The 14,220-nt window shown below is 36.5% G+C and overlaps 1 protein-coding gene across 8 annotated transcripts in view; it reads right to left on the bottom strand.

Moving 5' to 3' along the window:
- The window catches only part of LOC121601096 (protein kinase C-binding protein NELL2-like), a 120,002-nt gene extending 116,466 nt beyond the window's left edge, over positions 1-3,536 (bottom strand). For 3 of the 8 annotated variants that reach the window (XM_041929908.1, XM_041929904.1, XM_041929906.1), the window contains exon 1: positions 673-839. The gene's annotated coding sequence lies outside the window, so the exon portion shown is untranslated. Of the gene's footprint in view, positions 1-672; positions 844-3,394 lie in introns of those variants that run through there. The other 5 variants (XM_041929910.1, XM_041929907.1, XM_041929905.1 and 2 more) reach the window with 4 other exon arrangements.
- Positions 3,537-14,220: the final 10,684 nt, after the last annotated feature.

The raw sequence follows: 14,220 nt of genomic DNA, 5'->3' as shown, positions 1-14,220 counted from the left end.
ATGTTTCTTTTAACCTAAGAACATAACACATCCATTCAATATACAATGATGAATATAATTTAACATTTTCATTTATATCACCTATATTAAAGACATCATATTGAACCTACTATGTCCATGTTAACATAGAACATAAATAGTATGTTATCCTGAACTCACTGCAATATTTAACAATACTTTTCACTGCTCAATAGCACGCTTGCAGGGGATATACATTAAGTAACGCCAGGAAATATTTCACTTCACTGATCCCTTTTTGTCAGATTTGCAACCAACATGATTAAAAATTTGGAAAACCCAGTTTGCTATCATACAAATTTGCTTATACAATTAAAATGCAAAACATCTTCCAACCGATGCTATCAAAGGCAGTGATATTTTGCATGAACTAGTTCAGTGCAATATTATGCTGCATATTACTTATACGCTTAATGTGTTCGTTCATAGGCAGAATGGTCGATATTGGTGTAGCAACTAGCACAAAAATTGATTTTTTTAACACATCACTCGTCAGGAAACCTCTCGATGGCCTACTTCATGGTTGTACAGGGCGACATGAGTTTGTGTTGTAGTTGTTTCTAAATTTCACTCTCACTTAAAGTCTACTAAATTTACTATTATAAATCGCTGGCAACACTATCAATTATCATCAATCTAATTGTCCAAACTTACGTATACCGCGCAGGATAAAATTCTTGCGCCAATTGCATGCGATACGCAACCCAACGCGGTACGACAGGTCTTCTTCAAACGACGAACTGAATAAAATTCTTGCGCCAAACGCGTTTGATACGCAACTAACGTTTGTGCGACAGGTCGGGTCTTAGTCGGGGAACTCTTTAACTTTTTCTCTTTCCGTTTCTCTCTTTTCAACTTGCTTCTGCCTCGTTGACGTAGCGTAGATTGCACATTTCATTTTGTTGAGCAGACAAGAGAAGCGCAACTATGACCAGCAGTAAAACAAGCCCATAGTTCAGATCGCATCCATACCAAGTAAGAAAGAGAAATGAAGTTGTTTCTCTTTCAAACATTGCTTATTTCCTTTCCCCTTCTTAAGTGAAAGAATATCAAAACTCTCCATGAGGATAAGAAAATAGAGAGTATCGTCACGTTTTCTCATTTGATTGGCGTTCGGCTTTTCAAAATATAAATCAAGAGCAGATTCGCTCACAACTAAATGTTTATCTCTTTTTTCGCTCGCTTCTCATCATATCTACTTTTCGCCTGGAAATTCAGCATGAACAATGGTATTTTGTTGTTTGTTGATCTGGTCATCATTTGTATATCTTTTTTTCATTATGTTGCATTCATTCATTTTCAAATACATCAAATATTTGTTTTTCTTAATTTGTATAAAGGTTAATGATCGCATACATATTTATAGTTCTATTTGCGGTACAAAAACTCATGTATCTTCTGTTATTTTCCAAACTTGAATATTTAAAGTATAAACAACGTTTGTTATAAAATAAATACATTATCGAAAATATGTTTTTAGTTGGTTCTACTGTAAAAATTAAAATAATACTGTTATTCCGAACCAAATACAGGATATCCTCGCAATATGACTGTATTTGGGACCAAAAAAGGTCCCGTGGCGAGGTGTAATGTCGAAAAAGTCGTATGTTGAATATATTTCAATGCACGGTTTACAACCAAAGTAGATGTGCCAAAATCTAGAATATCGTATGTTTTAACTACAATACTATTCTAGGAATAAACATGCACGAAAACAGAACATTCAGGGTTATCAAAAATAAAATTAAAAAATCTGTCAATTTCAGCAAAATTACAACTTTAAACTGTCTAAATCGATATTGCCGCATCTGCGTCGGAACTAAAGAGATTTGTACGTCGTAAGATTCCTGTACAATGGCTCTTTTAATGTTTTAAAAAGTTGAAAGAGGTTTTTTTTCATTGTATAAGGCATAAATTTTTAGCCGGTCTCGTAGTACAGTCGTCAACTTGTACGACTTAACAACATGCCCGTCATGGGTTCAAGCCCCAAATGGACCGTGCCGCCATACGTAGGACTGACTATCCTGCTATGGGGGGATCAATAAGTCACTGAAAGCCAAACCCACAAGTAATGTGGTACAAGCAGGCCTTGACCGGCAACGGTTGTTGAGCCAAAAGAAGAAGAAGAAGAAGGCATAAATTTTACTATTTTAATCAAAATACTACAGGCATAATAATAGGCACCGCAGAGTCAAAATAACGCTGAAAAAACTTCAAAAATGTCTGTTACTACGGGACATGATTCGGGTTGAAGTCGAATCACGTCCTATATTTAAAGGAGCCAAGGTATTTAAAAGTAGCCCACAATGCTACCATTAAGTCGCCTTTTCGATTTAGATATTTCACAAATTTATATTCAAGATTATTTTAATGTTAATTATAAACTATCTAATTAATGTGCTATCTAAATGAATATTAACTACATGCCATCTGATATAATATTACCGACAACATTAAAATATAATGTATTTAAGATATGATAGAAACCCGGTAAATTATATTAAGTTTGCGTGATTTTGTTAATTCTTCTTCTTCTTTGGCACAACAACCGCTGTCGATCAAGGCCTGCCTGTACCCACTAGTGAAGTGAGCTTGGCTTTCAGTGACTTATTGTTACCATAGTAGAATAGTCAGTCCTACGTATGGGGACACGGTCTATTCGGGACTTGAAACTATGACGGGCATGTTGTTACGTCGTACGAGTTGCCGACTGTATCACAAGACCGGCCCCAATTATTATGTTTAATTGGTTCAAATTTGATGTAATTTGAAAAAAATAGAATAGAAAGAAATAGCGCTGTCCTGTGCATGTTTTTCCAACACTTCACCATAAATAAATAAATAAATAAATAAATTAATGCATTCGTTCATATAATTAAAATTATACAGGTAATAATAAAGTTTTCCACACGATTCATTTACCATAGAGTTATAGAAATAAAAAAAACTTTAAATATCAATTATTATGTGTTGATGTGAATTAATTTAATATAAGTTGATTTGTAAATTAATATCATCTTCGAAAATTCCGTTAAATATTTTATCCGTTTTTATTTCTGTTATCCATTGTGCTGCGACATGAGGAAAAAACGCAATGTGAAGGAAAACTCCAGGAACACCGGTACATTAATGCAATTTTTACCGTACAATATGACACCGTTCAATGATGTGTATCTACATAGGCTTATAAATGAAGAATCAATGCGGGATCAATGAACGATAATTAACAAATTTGATGCACTTTATTTTCAGTCACAGATTTTTTTTTATTTATGCACGCAAGTCGATGCAAATGTACTGACTAGTACAGTTTTCCAACACTACAAATCTACGATACTGCACTTTTACATTACTTGGTATATTTACACGTATTTACATCGTTACTTTTAATGATCACTCTTAAACGTGGAAATAATTATTTCTATTTGTTTCCATTGACAGTTAAACGACATAAGGATTTTGTACATAATATTTTCCATAATATTTTATTCTGCCCTCGTGGAGTTTCACCTACTTGCTCTTCTAGTTCTAGTAGTATACTGACGCAATATTTACGCAATATTGTCTCTCATTTAGCAGTATCCTTTTATCTCTCACTCCGTTTTCTGAGAGAATTCATTTTTCCCGACTCGACTTAAATAGGGGTAGAATTCATGGTAGGATATACCCGGCATGTAATCCGTATGCCAAACTGCCACACTTGTAAAAAAAACCAACCCTTGCAACAGTTTTCTCTGATGCACTTTATTTTTCAAACTGAACCCCCAACAAAATTATGTTATTTTTTATTCGTTTTTGCTGATTTTTACAAACTATTAACTTTCTATATTTTTTTCTGTACAAATTGTGCTCATTACACATTTAAATTCTTGGACAAAAATATATTTTAAAGTTTCGTGTTGGACACACAATTTCCAGAACATAGAAAAAACTTTTTTATTTGTGGTGACCAAAAACAAATTAAACAAGCTTAAAGAAATCACTATATATGTTTGTTATATTGATTTAATATTCAAACATACATTAAAGAAAAATAATGTTACAATAATAGTAATGGTAGCATTAAGCATAATTAAAAAATTACATAATTATATATACACACACACACACACGCATATATATATATATATATATATATATATATATATATATATATATATATATATATATATATATATATATATATATATATATATATATATATATATATATAATATATATATATATATATATATATATATTTACGTTTCCTAACAAGAACAACCAGAATGGGTTGTGCAACAAAGAGGTAATTCGTGTGGCATTTGTTTGGATGTCTGTCGTCTCCCATGGTAACTAACCAGTACTGCAATCCCATTCAAGAGCCGTCTGTGGTCTAGGAGATTACTTGCCTAATGTGCGTTCAACTTAGTCGGCCGCAGCTACATACATATATACATAAATACATACATACAACCGAATCAAATATCAATCTGTTGATGGGCATTTGCCAATGAAACAGGGTCGTCCTATGTAGTATTTAATAGCATGTAAAGCAGAGTCAGTTGACCGCTGAAAGCATTTGTGTACACCAGACATTTCAAACATACGGCCCGCGAAGGCTCCTAATCCGGCCCGCGAAGAACTTTGGCAGTTATTTGAATGAAGCAGAAATAGATTGTAAATTATAAGATAAGACAAACGGGTATATTAATGTTGATTCACTGAGGAAGAAGCTTTCAACATTCAGTTTTAATAATTGGATTATCGAAGAGTGAAATAAGTACCACATAGTTACTTGTTTGGGAAGGTATCCGCGAAGTTGGTATGTAGCAAATGTTTTAGCAGTTGTTTCCTGAAATCACTCTAAAGTCGGACTATCAATATTTTCACCCATTTTCTGGCTTTGATTTCGGAAAGTTCGGAAATCATGTATTGGAATACCACTTTCTTCACTTTATTGATGACGGTACTTTTTAGATATGGCTCTGCAAAAATCAGATCGATATATTTAAAAACAATGAAAACCAAAAACACAAAAAAAAAGTATGAACTGTATGAGGTCGACTGTATGCTGGTAGTCTCTTTTTCTCAACAAAATGGCCACATATCTAGCCAATATTTGCCGATGTAGTGATAAATTTTGATTTATCGTTATTAGTCATTACCGTTGTCAAATTGCAGCATTTGTACTTCGTGTATCATTGTGTGAAGGCAATATACGAGGTTTAAAGAACTGCCAGGTAGCCTGAAAGTTAGCAGATATCCAAAGCAATTGAATATGAATCATTAAATTTCCGAGTAGCACTCTTTCACAGTGTGATCTAATACATTGGTGTATATGCATCAATACAATGTCCACCAATGAAATTCATTAAAGAACTAGATCACGATTTATGATAAACAGAAAACGATTACAAATGCTAAGTGGAAACATAAGTGTTAGGTTTTTTCAATTTCATTTACCTTGAATCATGTCTAGGCCAACAATTTCAAAATAAAATTCGTGTTGCATTTATGTATAGGATGTAGGCTGTTATAGATTGGATAGCATGACAGCTAATGAACTTGAACAACTGTAATATTTATCGTAAGATAATTTTGATAGTAAATAATGGACAATCATGTGTATAACATGCGCTCCTCGTCCCGATTACTCCCAAAAGAGCATTACAACTTATTGTTTCGTTAGTGTAGTGTCTAGTTACCGGTGCTAATGTTTTTTTGTATTTAACCTACGGTTAGTATCAACTCCAGACATCCAGGATGTTATATAGTGGTGGCACCCCACTTATCTGCTAACTTTGATAGTTTTTGGACAGTTCCTTTACGCTAGTTATCGGAAAACTAACATGACAACTATTTACTGAAGAGAATACTCTTAAGTTATGCTCCATCATAAAAACAATTCTATATTAAAAAAAGACCAAGAACCCGTGTCAATACCATGGCGTAGAATTTACGGCCGAATTTACGGTAGAAATTTAATATTACTTGAAATGACGTTAGACCTTAATTTCTAAAATTGTAAAGTTTCTTAAAATTTTAGATGTCACAAAATGACTGGTAAGTACTGTATGGCTTCTACTCGTCGACAAATGGTATGCCTTACATTTCAATAAGGAAATAACTTGACCTTGTCCTTCATCCTGGTGAGATAATACTTGAAGTCTTCAACAATCAACCTCATGCTGACTTCAGACTAGAAATTTAGACCCATTTGAATTTTTTTTTAAATTGTTGGCTGATAGATTATAACCATAGGACATATTAGCAAACTCGTTAAAGAAAACCCCATTTTGCATATATCAATGTGTACCAATTTGCCAATGTAAATCGTTGACTTGAGAAATATTCAAAACATTACATATATGATTGCAGATAAAAAGAGGCTCGTCTCAAATTACTCCACTTTTTCATGGTTTCGTGAAATGTATCCATTTATGCTTGCAAAAACGATATGCTTACTGAATAAAGTATTGAAAAATATAAACATATTATCGAATTTCATTATTTATAGAGAGAAAGGAAACGCTTCTCATGTTTCTTGTAAATGAGATGAAAGAAAATTGTCAAGTGTTTTATTGAATACGTGTCGGATGTTGTGCACGTGGTACTGGCTTTAAATGGTATGGAATTATTCAAGTTGCGCTATGACTAACAAACATGGTACTTGTGGTATATTTTATTTCCTTTTTTATAATCGTTCCCCTGATAATTAAACTTGATGCTACTGAAGCAAATTATAGGAAGGGTAGAATTTACTGTAGTTAAGAAATGGTAGCCAAAGTGTAACTTCCACCAAAAGATTTCGGGGGAAACTTTAGTCTTACAACACATATAGTCTTTCCACGTTTCCAGTAATATAAATTAAGTAATAGAAAATGTAACTGATATTCACATATGCTAAGGATGGTTGTTCATGTTGATTATTCATTGTTTACAACATCTCTGTAAAACATGTGCAGATGGTATAATATCTGCCGAATAAATTTTATACAAAAGATATTACAACGTCAACATGATCAATGTTAAACCGTATTATTAACACAATATGAAATAAACATTGTAACATTAAAATAACATATATTTTCGGAAACTACCTAATCATTTAACAGAACAATCTTAACATAAGACCATAACATATATCAGTTGGTTCATCACAACAGACGGCTTGAAAAATGATCCTACAAGCAAAAGAACATCTGTGACACGTCCGGTAGCCTGCGTTCTGTATGATCAATAGTCCACGTGTCCAAAACGGGATCATTTTTATTAACATTCTCATGTTCTACTGCATTGAAAGTGCAGACTCGTTGAACCAATTGGTCTCGACAGTTGCAACGGCAGATCCTATTTCAACCCGTTTGTCATAGTATCTTTACATAGAGAATTGGACATCAGAAGATTAAACTGTTTTTCTAACTAGAACTACGGTGTTTGAAATTTGTTTGCATTTAATATTTGAACTTATAGCGCGTTTATTTAAGAGATGTATAATAATGATATAAAAGCATTATTGTGAAATCATAACCATTCAACTTATTCTTTGTGTATCGTTAGAAAAGTGTTGGTGAATAACAAAAAATGAATTAATGAATATTTGTTCAAATAACCTCTTTTATCTTAATTAAATAATCTTGATTATACTTTCTTTATTCCTCTTAAAAATTTGCGTATAAAAGCTATTCTAAGATATGTTTTTTAGTCAGTGCTGACAAATGACGGAAATGAGAAACGCCATTCCCTAAATAAAATAATACAAATACTCAGAAACTATTCTCCTAAGCTCGTAATGTTAAACAATTATGCTCATTCTCTTATAGATATTTTACACAGTATTTACCTTAGCCCTCTAGTTCGACCAATTACATCTAAAGTGACGCTAACGGTAAACTCGTGTGACCCCACACAAACGACGGGTACACATGAATGAAGGAAGTGAACCACAACGATCCTTATATGTTTCCTCTTTGATGTCATTTTTTAAGCTTTTTCATACGAATTCTTGCTATCTCATGCCGAACGTCTGATGGAAACATTGTGAACACAAGTTAACTTTGTTACTTTGCCTACGATTTGATCTTTTACGTATTCATTTTTTTTTTAATTTCTAATCACGACTTAAACTGATTTTTTCTGCTGCTAGTTTTGAATTTGATTAGTTTCTAATACACCTCTTTCCAGCTGCGTTCGAATCGCAAACCGCCTGCTTCGAATGGCATGCCACTACGATCGAATGCGAGCACCCACGGTTGAATCGCGTGCCAGTACGGTTGAATCGCGTTCCACTATGATCGTACCACTACGATCAAATCGTGTGTTGCCACCATTAGATTTCTGAAAGGTAGAGCATAGTAAACTGTTTGTTAACGTTTGTAAACTGCTTCCTTCTTTGCCGATGGCAAATCGTTTGTAAAATTCTAATAGAGAGTAATTACCTATTTAGTTTTCCACTGTTATATCAACTGGGGTGGACTGAGGGTGGTGGGCCCACTGAGCCTGATCCGAAACGAAAGTCGATAACGGAGTGGATAATTTAGTCGATCGGTTAGCAAAATTCCAATGTTATCCAATTGTGTTTTCTCAATCAGACGGCCTCAGCACCATTTTTCGATCGAAAAAATTCGATAGGCGCTCACGTAAAACTGACAGTACAACTATTTCTTTCATACTCCTACATGAAGTCGATTCCCATCGAGTTCAGTATTTAGTGTAGGCTAACCATTTTTTTTAAATATTTAACAAATAATTTTAATCACCCAAAATATTGAAAAAGAACCAAAACAATTACTAACTTGCTTTTACATAACGTTTTTCAAACCCATTAACCTTGATTTATGGAATTTTTCTGATATTCGACAATTTCCGCAGCTCAATGACTTGCGGATTTTTCGCCATACAAAGCGGAACGATCGAATTTTTGTAGCATAGTTCATTTTGCTCGTGAGTGTCATGGTATACCAGTTTTCAAAAAGACCAGTAAAACGAACACCTTGGCGGCGAAATGAGTGCCAAATGACACCAAAATGACAGCCGGATCGATCGAATTTTTTCGATCGAAAAATTGTGCTGAGGCCGAGAATCTTCGCTAACCGATCGGTTTGGCAGTGGAGTGGAATGGTGTTTGCCGCCATAGCAACGTGGTTAAAAAGTCGAGCAGTGGGATATGCAGTTGAAAAAACCATTTCATTCGGATAGTCATATCTACTGTTCTACCCTAGTTGATATAACAGTGGAAAACTAAATAATATTAAAAACCACGTTTAACAGCTCGCAAAAAAAGATATTTTATTGCTGTTTGAGTTATTTGAGATGTTTTATCGCTCAATTTAGCTAAAATATTTTTTTAAAGAAAATTTACCTTTTTTATAAACAATCAAAACACATAAATTTAGGTTTATAACAGGTATCTAGTTTTTATGGTTCAAGATAAGAAATAAGAAACCAACAAAATTAATCCATTTCTGCTAATCCTTATTATTTATCCAATCTTATGTTATGCCCTTATGGCATGTTAGAATCGGTTCCGACACGTAAATGCAACGAGATTAAGAAGACCAGCATCACTAGGTACAAGAAATTATAAGCAACTCATATCCGTTGGAGCGGCGAGTTCCGGTCGGAATCGTTTGCGTTGTCTTGCAGCTATCGAAGGTGTTGTGCCTACTTGTACCTTCCGGACTATCCCCAAAAACTCGGGGTCGCTTATGGATGGATACAGCCCGGGAATGTTTGGATTGACTCACACATCGCTAAGTTCCACGCCTCGTGACAAACGCCTCACCCAATTATTTTGTTTTGTTCATCCATTTAAACGAATATGTACACTAGAATAGCATCTATACTGAATCGCATAGATTACAACTTTACGTTGTTATTAATTTTTTAAAAAATCTGACGAAATCATAATCATATGTGTGGACACTCATTGTCGTATCAAGCTCAAATACACTTTAATTTTTGTTCTTAAGGGGCGGGGGGTGGTTGGTCGGAATCCCTCATATATGTGCCCCCTGTAGTCTTTGAGTCCCTTCGTCCATGGAGCCTCTATCGTTCACGGAGGCTCGCGATGAGACTACTGTACACACCCTATATGCTGGACTTTATATCCATGGGCAGAGGCGGATTTATCCATCTCGGGGCCCTAAGCGGGGGATAGAATTGGGGCCCCTGGTTTCCTTAAAAGTCCAGAAAATTATATCGCATTTTTTTTAATATCTTGTTACGAATACCAAACATGTCATCCTGATTTCGTTAGGGATTAATTTTCTTCTGTCGTTTTTTATGGCAGTTAGTTAATTATTTTAATAGCATCTATCTTTTTCTTCATTGGCATAACGACTGTTGTCGGTCAAGGCCTGCCTGTACCCACTAGTGAAGTGGGCTTGGTTTTCAGTGACTTTTTGTTACCGTAGCAGGATAGTCAGTCCTACGTATGGAGGCACGGTCTATTCGAGACTTGAACCCGTGACGGGCATGTTATTACGTCGTACGATTTGACGACTGTACCACCAGACCGGCCCAAATAGCATCTATAGCCTTCGTGTAATCAAGCTAACAATTTTTTATATTTTTAGGATGTGCATCATCGTTGTTTCCGGTAGTGCAAAAATAAAAACTATATTCACATACTAGCTATACTACTGTTACTAGTGTTTGGTGTAAAGAAGCATTTCATTATATGTAGTAGTTTTTCATCACAAGAATGCATAAGGTCGTTTTACTAAGCTAAGAGTCTTTTATATTGAAATGAATCAATGAACAATGAAATGATAAACTGTAGTTATCAAAACTCCTGACTTTCCGAATTTCAGTACAGATCTAGGCATATCTAGATAATGGTATTTCTGGAAAACCTGACAAAAAATCTGAATTTTACTTCTTATTCTTCTTCTTCCTCTTTGGCTCAACAACCGATGCCGGTCAAGGCCTGCCAACACACTTGTGGGGTTGGCTTTCAGTGACTTATTGATTTCCCCCCATAGCAGGATAGTCAGTCCTACGTATGGCGGCACGGTCTATTAGGGGCTTGAACCCATGACGGGCATGTTGTTAAGTCGTACGAGTTGACGACTGTACCATGAAACCGGCTTTTTACTTCTTATACTTTTGTATTTTAAGAGCAGAGTTTGCAATACATTTGTTTGCTCATTGATGTACATGAGCAATGAAAGCCACTATACAAAACTTGTGTGATTTTCTGTTTCACAGATAATTAAAATGTGCCTGAAATCCAAGCGTCCGACAATGATTATCCTGTACGTATTTTTAGTCTTTCCGTCCTTCAGTAGATCAGGAGAGGAAAAGAGCAAAAGTATGTAAAATATGTTTTGGTCTTCAAAAATTATCTACAAAGTTCGTAACAACTTTTAATTGCTATAAACGTTATCAACACATTCCACACACTTACTTGTAAGAATGTACTACTTTGAGAATGATTTAGTTTTCCGTCCATTTGTGCATAAATAATAAAAAAGGGAACTAATATGTGGAGGTTTAGCTCGGGGCCCCCTTTAGGCCGGAGCCCCCGCAGCCGCTCAGTCCGCTTATAGGAAAATCCGCCACTGTCCACGGGGCTTCCCGCGGTCACTCAGTCCGCGTACCGTTTAATCCGCCATTGCGGAGGGGGCGTAGTAGGTTTAAATTTAAGTGGCCAGCGGACTTGGAGGCGTCAGTCATTAAGGCCAGGATAATGGACTGGCGAGGGCGAGAGACCGTGACCGACTTCGGACACTCCTTATTGCACGGAATAATTGTACCGCGTTGTTTCAAAATATTTTTGCACGAGAGCGTAAAATACGGACGTTCACGGATCCAACGTTCGCGGTGGCTAGAGTTGATGGGCGCACATGGTACATGGCACAGCATAAGGGTCAGCGAAGGCGACTAGTTCAGAAAGGATTCAAACCTCGTCCTCCATTTCATACGATTTTGTTTCATCTAGACTCGTTCAGCCAACAACCCGTTTTACACTTTACCCGGATTGTTTGCACAGGCCTACAGTCGGTATTGTCTAAGGCCACTTCTGGTGTAGATTTTTCACTAGATGATCCGTAAATAAGCCAAATTTACTAGTTTATTCATTCCGCAAAACAATACCTCTAAATGTAAACAAAAGTGTGATTGACAGATAGGCAAAACCAATGGCTACTCGAATCGGAAAGAGTTATCCACCAGTGGAGAAATTATCTGTCGGTGGAAAATAAATTCCACCGGTGGATTCGAGCATATTAACAGATCGGATAAATTTTATCGACTTTCGTTGGCGATCAGGCCCACTGTTACACCATAGTGGAACGCAATTCAACTGTAGATGCACGCATTCGATCGTAGTGGCATGCGATTCGAAGCAGGCGGTTTGCGATTCGATGCAAACGGCACGAGATTCGAACGTATCTAGAAAACAGGTGTATGATGAATATGTAGGAACAACACTGTGGTATGTGAGAGTAGCAGTGTGGGTGTGCGGGCAGTAGGAGGTTGGACGGAATAAAGAGCAGACGTGTGTTACTGTAGTTCCGGTGTTTTCGATGGGATATCACATTGGCGATCCTGCCATGATGAATAGAAGCGCTCCTAGGTTGAAGAAAATAAGGAGTGATAAAAAAAAAAAAAAAAAAAAGAAAAGAAAAAAAAAAAAAGGAGAGGAAGGATAAAAACAGGCGATATAAAGGATAAACAGAGTGGTAGCCGAGTTTAGCTCATGGCCCCTCGAAGAAAATGTATACGCGAGTGGTAGCCGAGTTCAGCTCATGGCCCCTCGAAGAATGTGTAAGCCAGAGTGGTAGCCGAGTTTAGCTCATGGCCCCTCCAAGAAAGTGTAAGCCAGAGTGGTAGCCGAGTTTAGCTCATGGCCCCTCGAAGAAAATGTATACGGGGGTGGCAGCCGAGTTTAGCTCATGGCCCCTCGAAGAAAGTGTAAGCCAGAGTGGTAGCCGAGTTTAGCTCATGGCCCCTCGAAGGAAATGTATACGCGGGTGGTAGCCGAATTCAGCTCGGCTGAAAAAAAAAAAAAAAAAAAAAAAAAAAAAAAAAAAAAAAAAAAAAAAAAAAAAACATAAAGCGGTATATCGTTTTTTTTTTTTTGTTTCGCGTTCTTCTTCTTCTTCTTTTTCTTATTTATTTCAGCCAGCAGAACCCGGCTGACCGGTCTGGTACAGCTGCCCGATATTCAACAATAACAATTCTATGGAATACAATGGATGGTCGGTCACTGGTTTGCTTAGATGGATTCAACCGAACCCGGCTGTTGTCCGGCGTGATGGCGTGCCGTCCAAGATTTGGCAAAAACAATTCCATGGAATTCAATGCCATGGTAAACAAGTGTGATTGTATAAGTGACGATCGCACACATAGCATTGCAACGGGTGGGCTGGTGGCAACCTGAGCTATCAGGATCAGTCGCTTTTGGTGTAGCAAGCGGACAGCATCGTCACAGAACAAGCACGGAAGTGGTTTAGAAAGATGGCAGGTTGGACAGTTGAGAACAATTTGGAGTGTGCCCTGGAAGTGCGTAGTGAGAGCAAGGAAAAAGATTACAAGGGGGATTTTTTGGCCGGTTCTTGGCCGCTTAAACCATTTTCGGAAGAGCTTCCTATCCACGAGCGGAAAGCAGAGTGGGCGCGTTTTAAAGGACAATATGAGAGAATAGTGATGAGTAAAGGAAAAGTGAATTCGGAAATGAAGTTGATAACTTTGAAAGTATTTGCTGGAAGCTATCTGCTAAACATTATAGAAATGCAGGAAAGACGAGTGAAAAGTGGTGAAGGGGACGTGTATACAGAAACAGTGAAGGGGGTAGACGATTTTTTCAACGGCATATGTGATGAGGGAAAAGAAAGGATGAAGCTGAGAGAAATGAAAATGGAAGCTGATGAAACATTTGGTGATTGGGTGTTAAGATTAGAAGCTCAAGTGAAATTCTGTGGTCTGCCAGAAGAACAGAAAACTGAAGAGTTAGTGCAAGCTGTGTTGCGACGTTCGGTTCCCCAGATTGCCGAAAAATTGTTTGAAATGGCAGATTTATTTGGGAATGAATTGGACAAATTAGTAAAGCATGGTAAACACCTTGATTTCGTAAGAATGGAAAAGAGAGAGATAGAACAAAAGCTTGCCAAAAGCACGACAAAAGAATTTACAGATAGCGATAATTATGTAGCGGCAGTGACTTCGTGGAGAACGAAAAGGGAACGATATGAGCCGTACGAACAACAACAAAAC

This window comes from Anopheles merus, unplaced genomic scaffold (assembly GCF_017562075.2).
Source record: "Anopheles merus strain MAF unplaced genomic scaffold, AmerM5.1 LNR4000026, whole genome shotgun sequence".
Classification (NCBI taxonomy): domain Eukaryota; kingdom Metazoa; phylum Arthropoda; class Insecta; order Diptera; family Culicidae; genus Anopheles; species Anopheles merus.
Note: the sequence above shows the minus strand (reverse complement) of the source record. Positions and strands in the feature narration are given on the sequence as shown.